This window comes from Thunnus thynnus, chromosome 8, assembly GCF_963924715.1.
Source record: "Thunnus thynnus chromosome 8, fThuThy2.1, whole genome shotgun sequence".
NCBI classification, from domain to species: Eukaryota; Metazoa; Chordata; class Actinopteri; order Scombriformes; family Scombridae; genus Thunnus; species Thunnus thynnus.
This window is the reverse complement of record NC_089524.1, coordinates 4,932,776-4,952,645: the sequence shown is the minus strand read 5'-3', so window position 1 is coordinate 4,952,645 and position 19,870 is coordinate 4,932,776.

Here is a 19,870-nt window from a genome sequence, read left to right as displayed (position 1 = left end):
CACAGCATTGACAGCGGTGCTCTACCATTATAAAGATGTGTCCCCCTGTAAACAATGACAGGTGGGAACTAAGATTACTTTGTCCTTAGGCAAAGGGGACATGAATAATTAACTTCAATGTTTCACATATAAACATATTAATAAAGTAATAGTTAAAGTGCTATAAATTATCTTATGAAATAGTTAACTTAATTCTGCAAAAGTCCAAAATAATATTGTGAAATTATCCAAACTGTAAAGCTTAACAGCAGCAACAGAAATGAGTATAGTAAACTTTCAACTGACATAATCCAAAAATATAAAGGGTACAGTAAGCAAGGCTACAGTCGTTAAACAAATACATCCCCCTGAAATTGTGACACCCGCTAATGTGTGGTCACATTTGCGTAATATTTTGTTATTTTTTTGTATAATCATATTTCATATAATATGCTTGTAATTCAAAGTAATTTAATCAGTTATGGTGAATACTGATTCTTTTTGACAAGGAGGTAAACTTTCTATGTCTACTACTTAATAGTGGGTGGCAGCATGAGTCTGTGGCTTAACCAGAGAAGCCCTCTGCAGTAATGAGAGGAAAACAGAAGTCACGTACATACAGCTACAGTCTCTGGTTAAGCCACAGTCTCAAGCCACCACCTACTGTTAGGGAGTATGCATAAAAAAATAACTTCTTTTTCGCTCTGAAAAATATTGATCAAGGTCTGCAAACTTTGGCAGAGCCCACTCAAGGAAGTGGTGATATAGCCAGTGAGACTCGTCATTAGGTGCATGAAAAATATTCTCTGCAGCGTTGGATCTGGCCTCAAGCCACTGGTCAGTGAAAAAAAGCACCCAGCTTTCCACTGGGTGGACACACATTCAACAACTTCATTCAATAACAGCTATCGTGTCAGGGAGGGCTTCAGTGTTTTGTGGGGTTCAACATTCAGTGTTCAACAACAAATTCTTGAATTTCGCGGAGATGCGTGACATGTTTAGCAGTGTTTTAAAACCCCCACTACGTTTTCAAGCGGCACGCCTGCGTTGGTGAATGACTTTATCATTTTGTCGTAAAGCCTTTCTGCAGTCACTCTCTCTCTGACGAAATGCCTGTGTTGATCGGAAAAGATCTGCACCAGTTTCCAAAAATAGGTCTGATCCCTGTTTGTGCCTTCATCAATACAGAGGGTTGTTCCCAATGTCTGTTGACTCATCAATCAAAATGCTGAATTTTTTCCTTTTCAGGATTTCTGAGAGACTCTTGAAGTAACAGTCACCAATGACATGCTTGACTATGGCAGTTGCCTTTGTGTGACCAAGACTGGTGATCTGTGCCGTTTTCGAATTTTTAAAGATGTCCTTTATAACATCGACCAGATGGTCTGAGGCTAGGGTGACCATATTTTCAGACCCCCAAACCAGGAGTACACTTAAGCTCCTGGTACCTTAAGTGTACCAGGAGCTCTCAGCTCTCAGGGAAACCACCGCTTATGTTTGGCTGTCTTAATATGATCTTTTACCTCAGCATTTCCACTGTGTGTGCCCAAAAATTTAATTTTGCAGTGTGCGGAGAACACACAGATACTTTATGAAAGAGGGAGTGAGCCTCCTGGAGCTCTTTATAAAAGGCTGACTCTCTCTTTGGCAAGACAGCTAACCATAAGCATACTGTAAGGACCTGTCAGAAAGAGGCTAGCAACAGCCTTGGCAATGACACACTGATTGATTGACACACATACAGACAAATCAGTGTTGAATATGTTTTTGTATTGGGTTAGGTAATAATGAGTGGGACAGAAAATCTATGTAAGCACTGAAAACAAGTATAATATTATAATTATTATTTTAATTGTGGTGAAAACTGGGACAATTTGGTAGTGAATGTTGAAACCTGGGATATTTGAGTGTTTTACAGATATTTGTCAGGACTTGGGACACCCAGCTTGAAACTGGGACAACCCCAGACAAACTGGGGCATCTGGTCACCATATCTGAGGCCCTTGTTGCATCGTTGTGTTCTGCTAACAACCCTGCCAGCTTTACCTCTGCTGTGTCTAACTGGTCCTTTTCCAACGTTCTCTGTAAGCATTGTGCTATTGACCTTTGCGTTGGGGCAAGACATTTCTTTTTCTCCTGGTGTTTTTTAAAACATTGATCTCAGCCACCATCTGTTTGTTGCAACAATGACACAAGGCTTTACTGTCACAGCCTGCAACAGGTGTTCCTGTTGTAAAACTGGATCGATTTCCCACTCATTCCTGTATGTTTGCTGGCGATGCTTACTTTTTGGCTGTTCCAATGACCTTCCCCTCTTCTTTGCCTTGCCCTTGTCCTCACCCTCCAATCCGGCACTCATTTTCTTTACTTTTTTCACAATTCACATGGATGTAGCAGCTATCTCGACTCTTATTCTCCTTCTGTTTTGTTTTACGGCGGTTACTATCTTGACTCTTGTGCAAGATAGTCTCTTCAATTGAGCAAGTCAGCCAATTATGCTCGTTGTGATGATGAACATGACTCACGTTCATCATCACAAGCACGACTGGCTAAAAAGACGTCAAGTGAGAGGAGATGTGTAAACACAGATGTAGGATCCATATTTTACTATCTGATAGCCTAGACTGATTACAACTATTAATACTAAGTGTCAAAAAATGAGCAAAATGTCGTACATTATGGGACTTTTGGTGTTATTGATCGTGCATCGTAAAGAGGGCAAAATTATCATACAAATATGATAATTATCAAACATCTGGCAACACTGGGTAGAAATCTCAGAGATCTCAAAATGTTGGCAAATAAATCCAAAATTTGAAAACATATAATTTCCTTCTAAATTTGGGTGACGAGCTATTTTGCTGTCAATCATTTTGGAATGACAGCATTCAAGGCGATGGAGGGAACGTGTCTTTATGCTACAGTAAATCAAACAATTAGCCAGGACTCCTGGTTTATCGACACAGATTTTAACCTGTTAGGAAAAGTCTAGTAAATAATTTTCTTATTGACAACAAATACCATTAAAAACCCAAACCAACAATTAACTGATCCTGTTAACAAGTATTGGCTGTGTTGCCAGAGCCTGATATTGATATAATGATTATTTCTTTGGGCCATAGAGCTCAGTTGTTGTCCACTGTCCAGTAAGTCACAATGATAGCGTGGTAGTTTTTTGTCTCAGTCACACATATTGTACAGTCTCCTGCTGCAATGACTGGAGCACCAAATATGGCTTAAAGTAGTCCCCATTTATTTGTTTCAGTAACATTAGGTCAGTGACCAGTTGTAAAGGAATTGAACCTTTCTTTTAAAATGAAAAGATACATGCATGACCAGTTTTGAAATATTTGTGTCTTTATTAGTAATGAAAGCGCAAGGGTGGGCAAGAAGAAAGGTATTTTTGGTATTTTCATGGGATTTATTGGCAACAACAAAAATATAGAATATCACCAGCTTTGTCCTTTAATTTGCATAAGATTTCACAGTTAAAAAGACTGTGTGACAGTGAGAATATGAATATCACCTTAATCTGGTTATAATGAAATGAATTAGCCTTTTTGAGTGCATTTACACGTTAAAATAACAACTTTTGAATCCAGGAATTGTAGGAGGAAAGCAGGCTAGTAAATGGGCTCATCTCAATAGCTACAGGCATGTATACATGGCTACTTTGAACTGAAAAGGTCAGCTATGTTAATTAGCTATCTTACAAGATCTAGTATAGTAACACTGGTATATTGCTCTTGTTTAAAAAGAGGCAGGAGAGCAAGCTATAATTAGTATCCTCCCTTAACTAATTAATTAGCCGGGAAGACAGATTGTCATGTCCAACTCAGGTCCAAGTGGTTAAGAGGTTTAAGTCTGAGAGAAATGTTATATAGAGTGACAAAAACTCCAACAGTCTTTATTTGGCTTTTTGTTTTTTTTTTCTCTTTCTATCTTAATTTCCCTGGAATGCAGTCGATAAGTGATCTGTGAAGGCGTTTTGACTAAATTACTGTGAGCATCGAGTGTGGTTAGAGGTGGACATTACACAGACACATGCACCACTGCTCTTTTATTCTGCTTGATCTTTCACAATTTCCACCCCGGTTACTAATTATGCAAAGTTGACCCATTCTATCAGGATGTCTGTGTAGCATGTAAGTTCATTCAATAGCAGTGAAGAGAGAAATCTTAAGTAGCAAGTCTGACAAATATAAACACATCACTAATTTTTCAACAGTGATGTTGAAAATTTTTATTATTTTTATTTAAATGCAGCTGTTAGCATCCTCTGCCTCTGCTCCTAGATAGACTTGAATTGCTGTCTAACTACGATCTCACATTTGCATACTGTATGAGCTTGATTTTGAGTGACTTGTTTCTCGTAAGATATGAAAATGTTATTGCCTTCGGATCGATTTCATCATCCCAGTAGTAGATGACCTTGATGAAGTATGATGCTTCCTCAACTAGAAAAGCAAAATGAATTACTTTTCCTCAATTTAGGCCCTTTCCAGGATATTTTCATCATAAGATGCACAACAACACAGCAAATAAGCGCAGACACGCTGTCAGAGCTTTCATTTTCTTGTCATCTCCGATCCCCTGCAGGGAACTCAGGAGGAGTCACAGCAATTAATGACTTTTTTGGTCATTTAGACGAGGACAGCGTTGAATTTATGTTGCTCAGTTAGTTTGAGTGAGTGTGTCTCCACATGCCGTGGTTGCTTTAGCCTATTACTTTGATATGAGAAAATAAAGTGTAATACCACAGTGACAGCAAAGCCCAGCACTATATTTCACAGTCAATTTAAATTTAGCTGCAGGGTGGGTAGCTGCTTAGTGTGTATTGTGAGACTGGACTGTTACAGGTTTGTTCCAGGTTGTGGTTGCAATAGTAGAAACTAACTAAGTACAATATTTTTAAGTACTGTACTTAAGTGCAATTTTGAGGTACTTGCACTCGAGTGCATGTTTTGCAAAAATTAGATTTTTACTTAACATATTTCAGAGAAAGATCTACTTTTAACTGTGCTACATTCATTTTATATCTATACCTACTAGTTTGTTTACAGATTAAAGGAATACTTCACCAAAAACTCTGTTATGTGTCTGTGAAAATTTTATAGCTTGCTTCTTTGCAGAGGATGACAGTTGTAGCCAGCTTGGATTCACAGCAGTTATGATGAATTTCAGTGGCGATCCAGCTTCATGATAAAAAGAGCATCAAAATGTCCCTAGAAACTTCTCAAACCACTTGAGAAAGACACTATCTGTCTGTATACTTAAGATGTTTAATACTCTCAGATTTTAATCAAATACAGCTGAATGCAGTTAGCTGCTTAACCTTGTTATACACAACTAAGAGCATGAACGTTTGGTATTTGATGTTTACATTTAAATAGGTATTTCTACATGGTGATACACTGTGGCTTTTACATGAGATCTGAATATTTCTTCCACTGCTAACTATGTCCTTTTAAAATCATGTGAAAGACACTTGCTATTGATTTCATAGTAGACAAAATGATTGACATATGTGTAATACTCAAACCTCTGTTATTTCCCTTGTGCTGAATAGTGTAACAAGATGACAAGATGTGTGATTTGCAATCCTTGACTGAAGGTGTTCACTGCCAGCTGTGCTTTCTTTAGCTAACAAGGACACTGGTAGTGACAGTAGGCAATAAACCTGGAAATGCTGATGTTACACTGTGACTGTGGGAACATGTGACCACAAACACAATAGCGCAAAATAATGCAAAAAGGTTTACGCCTCCAACTGGGTTCTGTATGCATCATCTGCAGTAGCAGACAATTACATAACACATGGAGGAAACTGTTTTGTTTTTTTTAATGTTAGCATGCTACTTAATGTTAGCTATATCAGCTGCTCTGTCTGAGTTAAACATAAATACATCTATATTTATATTATAGGGTCTCTTCTATTTTGTCTTCAACATGAAGAACAGGTTGAATTAATACACATTTAAATGAGGAAATAAATAGTTGAGCCTGAAATGCGTGATGCTGTATGATTGTCAACCTTGACGAGATCTAATATCTAATATCTAATATCACATCACTCCAGTCATGGCTTCTCTTAATTGGCTCCCTGTTCGATTTAGAATTGATTGCAAGATTTTATTGATCACTTTTAAAGCACATCTGAATCTGGCCCTAAGCTACATAACAGCAATGTTGACCCCATATTAGCCAGTTTGCCGCCTTAGATCCTCAGGTGGGGCCCTCTGGGCCCTTCCAAAGTTGAGGCTTAAATCTAAAGGTGACTGTGCTTTATCAGGGTCCCTCGGCTTTGGAACGACCTGCCTGAGGAGATAAGACTCGCAGAATCAGTGACTTCTTTTAAATCACTTCTTAAACCCCATTTTTATAGACTTGCTTTTATGTGATGTCATCTTTTTATTGCTTTTATTCCTTTTATTCGTACTTATTTATATTTACATTTTTTTATTGTCTTTTATCTCTTTTACCATTTTTATCGTTCATCAGCCTTCGGTCTTCTCTCTGCTGAGTTTCTGTGTCTTTTGTCTTCTTGTTTAACTTTACTTTATTTTGTCTTGCTTTTGTTTGGCCTTAGTTATTATTATTATTATTATTATTATTATTATTATTATTATTATTTGTGTGTGAAAGATTGCATTAAGCTGTTAAACCTGTTTCAATCTAATGTCCTGTAATGTATAATATGTATAATAATTTGTTCATTCATTGTAAGCTGCTCCAGATAAACAGCAGAATGCTCTGTAAATGTTCCCAGTGACAGCTAAATGGAATTTAGGAGAATGTTTTGACTATAAAAATAGGTAATAGCAGTTCACCTTTTTTTGCAGCTGCCATATTCAAGACTGACAAGTTAAATGTCCATAGCATAATTTTTTTGCTTGCTTCGTTGCCATTTTTCCGTTTTAGCTCCTCATCTGTCTTCTAAATAATGGTCCGCTCTGTTTTTCGTCTAAAATGAGAATTTGACTTATTGTTGGCAAACACTCTCTATTTCCTACTTTGTGTTAAACACATAAAGTACTTTAAAGAAGAAGATAAAACACAGTAGTTTTAGAAATGTTGTGCTGCCCCAGTTAAACATAACAGATTTATCACTCCGGCTCATAAATAAAATAAATAATCAGATGGGGATTCATACAGTATGGATTCTGTAAATGATGCAAAAACAAGACCCGCAAATTAGAAAATGAAAAGAAATGTTAGTTGTCCACAAAACAAAGCTTCACAAATCAAAGTGATACAAATCAGAGCGGTACACTCTGTAAATAATTAGACCCCAAAGGACCAATTCTGAGGTTACTGACTGAGAGGGCTTCCTAATCTTCGCATATAAGGTAAATCATAATGAAAATGGTAAACAGTGTTCACAGACTGCCTTTAAGAGTGATTTAATATGGATGACATTTTGTCTATCTGTCTTTATCTTTGTTTCTTTTTGAACCACGACTTTATTCTTTTCAGTTGAAAAGCAATTATGGAAAGATACATTTATTCAATAATTGCACTTAAATACAAATTTGAGGTACTTTACTCCGCTGTTTAATATACAATTAGTTAATTTCCAGATTAAGATGTTGCATACAAAACATATTCTTATTAACGTATTTAATTAGCTCTGACCATAAAAAAGTATCAACAGCGCGGTTTAAATGAAAGGATTATAACTCTAAGTATCATTTTAAATGAAGAATATTTCTCTAATGTAACAAATTATTTTATATTACCATATTGAGTTAAGTAGATCAAATTACTTCTCTCACCACTGATGGAATATTTCCACCCCTGAAAACCTGCCCTATTATGTCTGAACATTTATAAAACCATAACAGTAATCACCTACTGAAACTACAATGTGGACAAAATGGCAGCAAACTAATCACATGACAAATGGTACTTTTTTGCACACCGAGTTCCTAAGAAACATCAGTTTAAACACAGAAGGACCAAATGAGACTGTGGATCTGAGCTGAATATCTGTGAAATGCACTCCAATAGTGTGTTTATATTCCTGAGGCAGAGGTACCAGAACACTGTAGTGAACTGTGGCTCCACATGAATGTGTTAAGAAATAGTGAGCATGTTTTATTCATATGGTGTACCGCATTTCCTCAATGTGATGTCGGAGAAAAAGCACATACTGTAGACAAAATAACTTACTTACCCTCAAGCCCTGATGATGTTGCCAGTAATATTAATTTATTGGCATAAGATCTGGAGAGAGATAATATGTTGAATTTTTGTTAAATTTATATCTGTGGGGCAATTTTAACGCCTTTATTGGATAGCAACAGTTGAGATATGACAGGAAACAAGGGGCGAAAGAGGCGGGGAATGATATGCAAGAAAGGTGCGCTACTGGAATCAGCATCCTAAGCAGGAGACTACTGGGGCGGGCCGAGATGTTGCATTTTTAAAATAATTCTAAATTGATGTTTAACATCAGTTATTGGCCATCACCCAAAAGGCTAACCATGTAATAGACAAAGTTGGTTTCAATGGACACCAAATTACCAACCTTATCTCCTACAAAATACATTTATAAACTAATTTTCTTTACCAAAAATGATTTGCAGGCGATGTAATTGCTAGATTATGGCAATGTTTTTTTTTTTTTTTCAATCAATCCAGAAAGGGTGACATTCCCATATGGCAGAGAAGTGTAGGATGGAGGTCAGGGTTGGTTGGGTGTAAAAAAGCACTGGACTTTGACACTGTAGACCAAGTGTTGTGTCCTGCATCCCACTGTGTTGGTAGCTTAATGCTACCAACACATTGTTAAGGTTTGGTAAAGTTTATGATTTGGACTTTCGTTTGTGAGTGCCTTTCAGTGCCAGTGACCATTATAATGAAGACTGATACAAGCATTTTTGGTAATGGTTTTGTTGTGTTTTTAGGCAACTTAAACTACTGTCATTGGTTAAGGTTCAGAAAATATTGTGGTCATGGTTTAAAGAAAACAACACTGACTATAGGAGATGAGATGCAAACTGTGGTTGGTCTCCGGTGTCAAGCATGAATGTGCAACCACCAATCCCAATTCCCCCTCCCCCGAAGGTGTGTTCAGACAAAACATGATGCAATGGCATGCAAAGTCAAGGGAACCCTTCCAGTTGGTGAGAGTTTGAACTGTGTAGTTGGTACAATGAGCTGTTTGTGGCAAATTAAACATGGACTGCACAAACAGTCCAGCGGTCAAACATGCACAGTTAGCATAAAAAGCATAAATTCACTCTCTGTCTGAACACACCTTAACAGGTAGCTATAGCCCCAATGTCTCTCATGATTTACCATTACATTCAAGTCACAGAGCTACAGTAAGCATGCGATCTTCAGAAACATAAATGAAGCAATGACTGTGAGCTAGTTCAGGCAGCGAAACTCAAAACATGCCATACTTCCCGCACTGCAACATATATCCAACACACCCTTATAATCATGGCGGCGTACTTAAGTCGTCAGTGCTCTGCTCACACTTTTACTGCATGCCTGCTGCCACATCACTCAAACAAGCTATGCTTGCTTGCTACTATGGCTGCTGCTGCCACTGCCGTTCATATAAAGCTTCAAAAGCCCCATTTCCACCCCAGAATCCACCTGTAGACTCTGAGTCTATCTTCCTTTAGGCAGGAAGTTCGTATCGTCGCTCTGCACTCCCTACTGTACTGTGAGAGATCAATGTTTCCTTGAGGGGAGCGACGAGGTCAGAGCCTAGACGCCAAACACTGATGCCGTACATATTGTACATCTAAATAATAATCTACTCCACATGAGTTGGCTGACTGAAATACCCAGTAATCTGAAAAACTGCATCTCTATTCTAGAGACTGAACATCTAGGTAAAAAATATTCCATCTGCTGCCTGAATTAAAATTACTTCTAATCCATTTCTCAAGTTGGAACTTGCAACTATTTCCTATCCAGGTAGCTGGAAATGACACATACAGAATACACATACAGTAACACAAGAAAAATATTAACATGTTATTTTCTATAACTGCTAATAAGATTTTTAATTTGGTTCATGTTGAATGAATAGAGCAATTTGTCTATTTGTTTGTCTTTACTCAAACAGTTTAAAACTCTGTTTTTTGTATTGTGCAACAGAGAATATTTTTTCATCCATATGGTTAGAAGCCTCTTTAAAGATTCTGGAAATACCTCAGAACAGTGTTAAGTGTTGTTAAAGGACATCCTGGCTTTTATCGCCGGCTATTTGTTTTTCAGAAAATCAAATGTCATTGTTAAACATGTGAGGCACAAACTGGGGCGAGCAGCACTCTTTCTTTCCAAGGTTTATTTATTGAATGTCAGTGTAGAACAGTACAAATAAATGTCGTGCACAAGTTTCTCCTGTTAACCCAACCCCAGGCATCCTGTTGACATACGACAGACAAAAGCATAGACCTTAAACCTGCACAGACACGAATGAACCCACAAATGTCAATGGCCAAAAAGGTTGTATACGGAAGTTACAAACATAAATAAATTAATTAAAAGTAAGATGATAATAGGACAGAAAAGGGCCCCATACCGTATAGAACTTATTCCCTGACTTTTGAGTGGAGTAACCAGTTCTTTCAAGTTTCAAACATGGCATAACGTCCCTAATCCAATGGGAGTGAATAGTGTAATGCATCGAGCCAGCAAGGAGGTGAAGGCCAGCACACCTTGTTTGGTTTTGGACAACGTCAATTCTAGTGGGAGAATGCCAAAGACAGCAGTCAAAGAATTAAGCTTGATGGGATATTTTAAGATTTCAAAGAGAGTTTGGGACACCGATTTCCAAAATTCAGCTAGGCAAGGGCATGACCAGGGGCACATTTACATTTATCACAAATAGGATCCACCTCAAGGTTAATCCTAGTGAGTTTTGTTTTGGAAATATGAGTACAATGTACTGCTTTGGACTGTATAAGTGCATGACGCACGCATATAGAAGAAGAGTGTATCTTGCTAAAGGCCAAGTCCCAAATGTCATCTGAAAAAATAAAATCTAGGTCCTGTTCCCACGCAGTTCTAATAGTTGACAAGAGGGAGCAGCTTAAGTTTGAAATGGAAGAATACATAGCTGACATTGATCCTCTCAAGGTTTAAAGGCAGAAATGTGTCAATAGGGTTGTGAGGGGTTTTTTTTTTCAGTGAACTCAGGTATAAGGTGTTGCATGAAATGTCTGACTTGTAGCTACTTGAGCAGTACTGTAACGACATCATTCTACTTCTGCCTCTGCTTTTGAGAGACAACAGTCATTATTTGCTCAACCATGAGGGTTTGCTTGTCAGGAACATGAACATGCTGTTTTTCGGGTAAGAATAGCCTCTTTTGGTTAAATATTAAAGAAGTCAATGTGTCCCTTCACATACTTCAAGTCTGCATTTATCTTTCTTAATATTTAAGCAAGAACATCTTTCTGAAACCTTAATCAAGTTCTCTGAATTGCCTAAATATAATCGTAAAAACGTGAATTAGGTTTTTGTCGCCAGCAGTAGACGTTGTAGGAAAGAAATGCATTGGCAGTGAATATTTTGGCAGTGCACAGTTTTTCAGATATATTCTATACACTTAATAAACCTTCTCTTGTTATAATGATAAAAAATAAAAATAATCCAGTAGTCAGCATGATGATTACTCCAAAATAAATATATACTAAGTTACCATACAACCTCTCTCTCTCATTTATTATTATTATTATTACTAAGTATACTAAGTTGTATACTGTGAATGAATGAAATTTTTAGGAGACAGAGTTGAAAAACACACACAATGCATAATAATGATTCTCAAACAAGAGCAGACAAAGTCAGGAACTTATTTTATACTTGACTCCCTCCCTCCCTCCTTATCCCTTCCTATCGGTCTCTTCTTTTATCACAGTCTAGTTTCTCCATAATGCTGCTGGCTGTAATGTGGACTGTCAATGAAAAATATAAAATTGTTGGAGGCCATTACTTCCAAGTCATTTGTTAAAGGTGGGTGGACTGTGCAGTCTCATGAAATCATCTCTGCTGCTCTTCAAGTCGTTCTCCTTGCCGGGGAATGGGTCACTGCAGCACAGTTGTGAGCGATTGCCTCATAAGACAACTGTGCTCTAACATGAATTAGTATGAATATGCAAGAGAGGCAGTACTTGTAGCAGCAGAGACAAGTAGGAAAGCCATGAAGTGGGTCAATTAGAGGAGCAATATTGTAATAAATTTTCATTTAGTACCAGAAAAAAATATATACTTTAGTGCCCATTACTCTTTGGTTAAAAAAAAATATCTTTAGCCTGTTCACAACCATTCATAACAGAGTAATTATCTGTAGTAGTGCAATCCTATATTCAGGACTAGTTTATTTAATACATATATGTATATTTAATGTCTTACAATTATATTTAAATATTTGACAAAGCTTGTATGAATTGCTTTAAAATCTTTATCTGGTGGTCAATTTTCCTTAAAATTAATATCATATTCCCCCAAATGATGGTTTCTTTTTTTTTTTGTTTTGTCAAAGGCGATATTGTGTGTGATTCAGGTAGTGAGGACAATCAACCAGAAATATATATATTTTTTGTCAGTGCTAAAAAAGTACATTATGTAAATCAGTGCAAATTGTAGACACTGAAATTGTGAGACTGGTAGCTCTGCATGAGCAGAATCGGGTATTAATGTGATGGAGCATTTTATTCAGTTTTTTTTTTTTTGTTTAACCCCCTCCCTGCAGAGCTGTGAAGCACAGCCATGGATTCATTGTTTCCTCCCTTTTTCACTCTTGCATTTTCTATAATGATGTTCAAGGACCGAATGGGCACATTTTTCTTACATTTAATTTGAAAAGTCATTATGATGCTTTCATGTTCTCTGATGTGTGAGACGGAAAAGCAAATCAGAAAAATCACCATTTTTTCCTCTGTAACCTTTCTTCAACTTTCCAAGGAATCAAAAATGAAATTGTAACCAAAATTAATTAATGTCATTTGGGCATTTTTTCTCCACATTTCCGGTTAGGTCTTATTTTTTTGCAGATTTGTCATAGTCACATTTTTAAAGCAAAAAATAACAGTGTGGATAACAATCAAGATTTGATTAACCAGACCAGGAATGATAGTGTATGATTTGATTTGTTTCATTATAACTGAACAAAATTCCCCAAGAGCCAAACTAAACAAATTAAATTTAAAGTGAATAAAAATAATAATAGTGACAATCTGATCCCATACAACGATGTACCCCACATCTTGCTCTCATGACAACTTGGGGAGTTCTTCACCCACAATGACAAAGGTATCAACTTAAAGTTCACAGGTCTAATAACCACAAAATGAGTGGCACTTGAACCCTATTAACCCTGTTCTGTATGTTGTCCTTGATGTATGTCAGTGGGTGTGTTGCTGATGAGCCACAGCAGAAGACTTGAAATCTTAAGTGTTAGAATTTAATGTAAGCTGACTGACCCTGAAAAGGTAGATAATAGAGGTGGTACTTTTGATTGCATGCTACTTTTCAGCTGTGTGCACTCATGCTGAAAGACCCAGATGTAACATGGTTTTGAGAGACTGTATGAAATCTTGAATTTCAAAGGTCAGTGAAACCATCAACTTTTTCTTGACATTGCAACACACCAAGGTAAGGCACAGCAGCTGTGTTTGAATAGTACATTTTGTACACAGGGTAATAAAAATGCCTTAGATGACACATTGACAATAACAGCAAAATAAATGACACGAAATTAAATTTACTTGAAAAACTTTGCACAAGTTTGATAATAAAAGAGCAAAAGAAAACACAGCCTCAAGATTAATATAATTCAGTGACAACCAGATATGTTTTTGGCTTTGATTAATGTGTTGAATCAAGTCTCAGATCAGTAATTGTAGCTAAAAGTAGCTTCTCTGTGTTTGGATTTAATTTTAAGAACATCAGCAAACATTGGGTTGATATTCTAGCAGAAGATCATTATAGATGTATTTTGGGAATAAATTTAATTTTAACCCGTAAAGTATATTGTTTGTGCTTTAGTGATTAATAATAAAGTAGCTGTAAAAGTAGCTTTCAAACTCAATTCACTAATAGAACAAGATACTAGTCCAAACCACCAGCCTCATCCTTCTCAAGTGCAGATTAGACCAAAAATGGCCTAATCCGTCTAGGGTAAGGTAAAGACGTCAAGTTTACAACTATGATATGCTCCATAGCTAATGATAGTCCTAACAATGAAAGTCTTCTTCAGATCCTTCCAGCCTGTTGTCTTTTGATATCACGCCTGTCTTGATAGACCCAAATGTTGCCAGACAAGAACGTTGATGTTGGATGATTTTCCTAAACCCTTGACATGTTCAAGGACAACATTTTTTTTTTATATCTAATGCTGATTTTTGCTGTCAGCAATATCTGCACAAGCAAATTATAGTATGATTAAGGTTAGGGAAAGAACAACAAATCAACTAAGGTATTGTTTAGGTTATATAACTGACACTTAGAAATGGCCATTACAGTTGATAAAAAGCTCTACAGGTCTATGATGGGAGGCGAACTCCGGTCTTCTTAATGAAAGTCCGATGTGCTACACACCCATCACACCTCCACATCCTTAATGTCCACCTCACTACATACAGGGCACACTATTTCCTGCACTGAAACCTTGTTTGGGCAGGCTCCCAAGTGTAGTCTGACCTGTTGTGGCAGACTAATGATTTGATATACAGTACCACACTTTCTCATTCCAGTGTATGGGAAGGTGTGTCCAAACTTTTGACTGGTACTGTAGTAACAGTATGAAAAGACATACATATTGTATCTGATCCTGACATTAATTTTTGCTGGAATTTGAGTAGCAGAATTCTCTGGATAAGCTGCAAACTTTTTAAAAAGACTCAAAGAAAAGCGAAAGCTAGCATCGAGCTTGAATGGACAAACTCTTTATTATTAGCAAGGACAAACAACAGTGTTGGACAACCTCACAAGCCTATCTTGTTGTCTCTTGTAGAGTTTTACAGTAAGTATTCCATCAAGTTTGCACGGCTCACCGCAAATTAAGACAAATCATAGATATTCAGTGTCATTTTGTCTGAACAAAACACAAACAAAAACACTTTAAGTCACCACAGCAGGATGTAAATCCTCCCTCCCTAAAGTATTCATTTAAAGACTCATAAATCTAGCATTTAGTCAGACAGAAGCAGCCAGCCAGCGAATCAAGCTGTGTGTTGTGGTAGGGGGGGGAAGGCAGTGCAGTGACAGCTTGTCATTGTTTTTTCCCTTCCTAATTGTGGTTTGCTGACTGATATGTAGAATAGACATCTCTTGCTCAGCCTTGTTTTTGTTTGTCAAGGAGGGGAAACAATGACGTGTGTGCAGCTCTATAAATCAAATGACATCAGTGAAAAGCTGTTCAAAGTTTCTTAATGGGAAAAAGAAAGAAGTGATTTTGAGGTAACACAATGTTAAGAGCTGTATGGATGACATGTTTTGACTAAAAGCGACTGTTCACAATCACAACTTGCCAATCAAACATTTACGGTACAGTATAACAACCCAGTCACCAGGAGAAAACGTTGGCATTGAACGTTTCTGCAAACCACCGAAACGTTGAATATATACGTTTCAACACGTGAATTACGTATCATATCAACATTTCTACAAACGTAGCATATGAACATTTCTACTCATTGAATAATGATATTTTATGGTGTGACAACACTGTGGTTAAGGTCTGGTTAGGTTTAGGCACAAAGACCATTTGGTTGAGGTTAGGGAAAGATCATGGTTTGGGTTAAAATAAAAATAAAAAATAAAATAAAAACGGCCAATGTCTCACTAAAAAAAGCCGGTTTTCTCGCCAGAAAAACGGCTGCAAATGTCCTGACGTCTCGCTAAAACCACCCACTTTTGTCAGTTGAAACGAGAAGTGGACATTGGTTTCGGTTTGGAGGTGGTCTCAACCGTGTTCTCTGCTGATTTCCAACTTGCTGCCAAGAAACTTACTAACCATCCACCTGCCCCTCCTCCTCCTATATAGGAAAGATCAACTCATATAGATCACATGTGAACTACGTCACTTTAGAAATGTTGAGATGATACGTATTGTTGAAATGTTAATACGCTACGTATTTCACGTGTTGAAACGTAGATATTCAACGTTTCTGTGGTTTGCAGAAACGTACAGTGCCAACGTTTTATTCTGGCGACGAGGCTGAGTATAATGTGCATTTTTAAAGTGGTGACACACACACTCATGTTGTGTATGTGTGTCTGTGTGGAAATGTGAGTAGGTTTTTATTATTATTAACAACAAACAAAAAGACTTTAAAAGGTATTGGGGTATGGTGCTGGGAGATCTTAGATCTTCCTGGTTCCCCCTCAGGCAAAAAAAGAAAAAAAAAGTCTGCTGTATGATCCTTGCTTTTTAAGAAAATGTCATCTTTCTGATGATTACTCTACTACAGATTTAGCAGGCCTTTGAATATGCCTGAGAGACAGTAAAGCAGTACGGTGACAGATGCCTGCCTGCCTGCCTTTTCCCATCAGGCAGTGTTTTAAATTGTTTACAATGAAAAATGCTGAAGATTGATTTGAGGGTGTTTACGCGAGTATGAATTCACGCTTCAATGAGTTTCATGTGAACTCTTGTTCTGCATGTGATGGAGGAACAGAGAAGGAAGTGGGACTGGGCCCTGGGCTTGATTTCCTTTTGTCATCTTTCGGCGTCTCTGATGTCTGAACTCTGCTTCTGTGCAGTCTCCACCTTGTGTTTTTCCTCGGGGCTTTTGCAACAACAGCAACAACATGGGCAAAAGGATAAATACTATAATTGCCTCTTTTAACGTATTTGTAATAAAACCTCTAGAGAGCTCAATGCAAGTCTGATTGAAATAAGTTGATTCCGAAGACACACACAATGAAGTCGCTTTTTTTTTTTTCTCTCTCTCTCTTTTAGAGAGTGTGAAGGTGAAGGGGGAAAATATTCTTCAAACGCTGTTGCTGAATGTGTCAGTATTTGAGAGTCAGCACAGCAGTACTCGCTTGGAGAGGGAAATAATTGGCTGCACTGTGCAAAGGCATACGTGTCAGTCTTCCTGGGTGCAGCCATGGATGTGATGAAGCCTATGAATTGTGCATTTTCCAACACTAGCTTTGTTTAGATGTAGTTGTATAAGCAATAAAAACCCCTTAATGAAAAACCACTATCAAACAGCTACTTTCTCACTTTTTCACGCTTCATCTCAACAACTTTTTTTGTTTTAATCAATGCCTGTCCTTGTTTTTTTTTGTGTGTGTGTGACTTTTGACGGTTGCTCAGTGTCGTGATTTGCGTTGCCGCCATTAACATTTCTGTTATGTTAATTAACCGTTATTAATGCCTCTGAGAGAACTTCAAAGGACAATGCCAGAAGAACAGCTGAGATGGAAAATGACAGGTTGCAGTATTTTGATCCCAGTTAGTGAATCACCCTTGACAGAGTTTTCCTACCTTGCTTCCTGTGAAGTTGTTTCACGCCTCCGTAGTAGCTCTCACTTTAGGGGGGGGAAGAAGGAGAATGGCTGATAACCTTTTTTTTTTTTTAATAAAAGCAGAACAGGAAGTGTGTGTGTGTGTGTGAGAGAGTGAATATGTACATACTGTATAGGCTTCTGGCTCCCATTTTGTTTTAACAGAGACGAAAGACAAATGAAGTGCAGAACACACATTAGTTTTCAAATGGAAAATGGAACTTTCCTCCTTCTTAACACTGGAAACCTGAAATATGAATTGCACTAGCTTCTCCTTCTACCTGGCAAAGTGTCAGTGGATACCGTCTTTAATATCCACCTACACATTAATAACAAAAATTACAATAAGGCATAAATGAAGATATGGCCCCATAGGCTTCACTATGTGCAGAATTTATTATTTTTCAATATAGTTTCCATTGCTCCTCAATGACACTTTCTCACCTAAAATTGCCCAGTGGCTTTCCAAAGCTTGTCATATTGTCATATATGGAAAGTACCCACAGCAGTGGCAGGACAGGAAGACACTAATAAGGTGACAAAATACAGAGCCAAGCATTTTCTAGGGGGGGGAATGCTGCCACCATGATTTCATGTGGAAAAGAAAATTAATGTGCTGCTACTTCAATCCTGAATCTTATCTGTCCCCTCAGAATTTTTCAATAGTTATTGCCACCAAAATTGTTGGATTTCTCCAGGCTTTTTAGAAAGAAAAAAATGGCAGTGTGATATGCTCTCTATTTGCAGTTAATGCATAATGATTGAGAAAAAATGCTGGCGCAGTAATATTCATCTTTTCTTAACCAATGGCTTTTTTTTTTGCAGTGGTTTATCTCAGAAAAGTGATGGAGAATTTGAATGCCCCCCAGCTCTACAGGAAACTAAGTAGCTCATAAAATAGTATGTGTAAACAAATATTCTAGACTCTCATTGTGATTGAAAATTAAATTCATACGGTTGACTTAAACATACAAACATATAATGACATGATAACATGCAAAAGCAGCTTTATAGTCTAAATTCTCAAAGCCAATGTTGAAGCTGAAGTTATAAATGGAAATTTTTAATTGCTGCATCTTGATAGTTGATGTCAATTAAGAACCCCCGAGGGAACGAGGTGTTTTTGAAACGTGTTCATCGGAACAAAACTGATGTGTGCGGGCCAACGGATAGAAGTTGCGGATCCCTTTTTTGTCTCTTGTCATGAATCACTCCATTGTGCTAATGAACCTGTTTTCACTCCCAACTCCACATCCACAGGAGAATCAGTTCTAAAAACTGCACCCTCTCATCGGCGCTTCATGGACTACAACCTGCAGCTGTCAGTTTGATTCACAACAGTCACCGGCTTGGCATAGAAAACAAAATGCCGCCCATGAATGTAAAGTATGATTCAGAGGAACACCATACAAACAGATGCACTATACATAGGAAGGCTTTTGGGAGAACTTCTCTAAAGTCTATCTGAAACACCTGCACAGCTTACTGCACCATCCATTAGATATAAGCTAGTCTCAGATGGCCTATTCTCAATTATATGAGATCATTAGTTTTGCTTGAGCCCCTATCACTACAATGACTTAACTGTTATCTCACAAGGGACTCCCACCTGCAGCCCTGTGCATCACTTCCCCCTCCATGTGCCTTTTCTGTATTTCACTTTTTCTTCCCCCCTATGATGAACCATCATCCTTTTCCTCACTGCCATCACCGTTCTCTACATCTCCATCCTATAGTGTGTCATCTCTTTTTAGAAACTCACTCCTTTCTCTTTTAGTTTTCTCATCCTCAGCTTTGTTTTCTTATATATCCATCCTCCTCTCCACTCCTCCACTCACTTTTTCTCTCCTCACCCCACATTCACTCTGTCCATTTGTTCTCCTCTCTATCATCTCTGCCTCCCCGTTTTCCCCTCCTCCCTGCTCCTTTTCTAACCCATCCACTATTTTCTCCTGTCCTCTCCGCCTTGCTAAACAGTGCCCCACATTATCCCCCTCCTGCTTCTATCAGGGGTAGCTAGCCTGTCAGCCCCAAGCCTTAGTTAATCACTCAGGCAGCCAGGCAGTCGGGCAGCTCGCTGCTAGCTCCCTGGACACTAATAGCAAGACAAGCAGAGAGCAAAAGTGGGGGGGAGGGGGCTTGGGACTCATTAGGAATACAGGTATTTAAGGAAATGGTCTATTTCAAATCAAAAGATAATTTGTCTCCTTTTCAAGTAAAGACTTTTTGTGAGACAGGTTGGAGTAATATTGGGTAGTACATACTGGTTGTGCTGCTTGCTAGGTCTGAGCTGGGCTGTTGACATTATCAATTTGAGGCTTGATAAATACTTCCTGTGTTCCGATGGCATATTTTATCCCCAAAAGAGAGGTTTTGTTTGCTACCCGAAGGCATTTTTTATGCT